Consider the following 584-nt stretch of genomic DNA (forward strand, 5'->3'; position numbering starts at 1 on the left):
CAAGTCAATTTAGACTCATAGCAATCCACCACTGGGTTTCCAAGGCTGTAAATTTTCTGCAGAGCAGCTGGTGAGTTTGAACCACTGACCTTTTGGTTAGCAGCCAAGTGCCTTAACCACTAAACCACCAGAGCTCCTTAAAAAGGGTACAAGGCAGGAAAAAATTTTAACACCTTCCACATCTAAAATGGCTTATTTTATCCACATACTTGATTGACAGTTTGCCTCCATGTACAACTCTAGGTTGGAAACCATTTTATCTCAATATTTTGAAGCCATTGTCCCATAGCCTTCTTGAATTTCGCTGTTGCTGAGAAGTGTAATGTTACTGTAATTTTTAATTCTTTGTGCAAAGTTTGTTTTTCTCTTCTTTGAAGTTATGTAGGATATTTTTTGCACCTAGTGTTCTAAAATTTTATAATACTGTCCACTAGCATGAGTCTGTTTTATTCAGTGTTTTGAGCATTTAACAGACCTTATCACTCTAGATGCTCATGTCTTGTAGGTCTGGAAGATTATTTTGAAACTGATTGAATTATTTGTTTAATGACTTATTTCCTCTGTTTTTCTCCAATTATTCAAAT

Source organism: Orycteropus afer, unplaced genomic scaffold (assembly GCF_000298275.1).
Source record: "Orycteropus afer afer isolate SDZICR_OR568_19922 unplaced genomic scaffold, OryAfe1.0 scaffold00082, whole genome shotgun sequence".
NCBI classification, from domain to species: Eukaryota; Metazoa; Chordata; class Mammalia; order Tubulidentata; family Orycteropodidae; genus Orycteropus; species Orycteropus afer.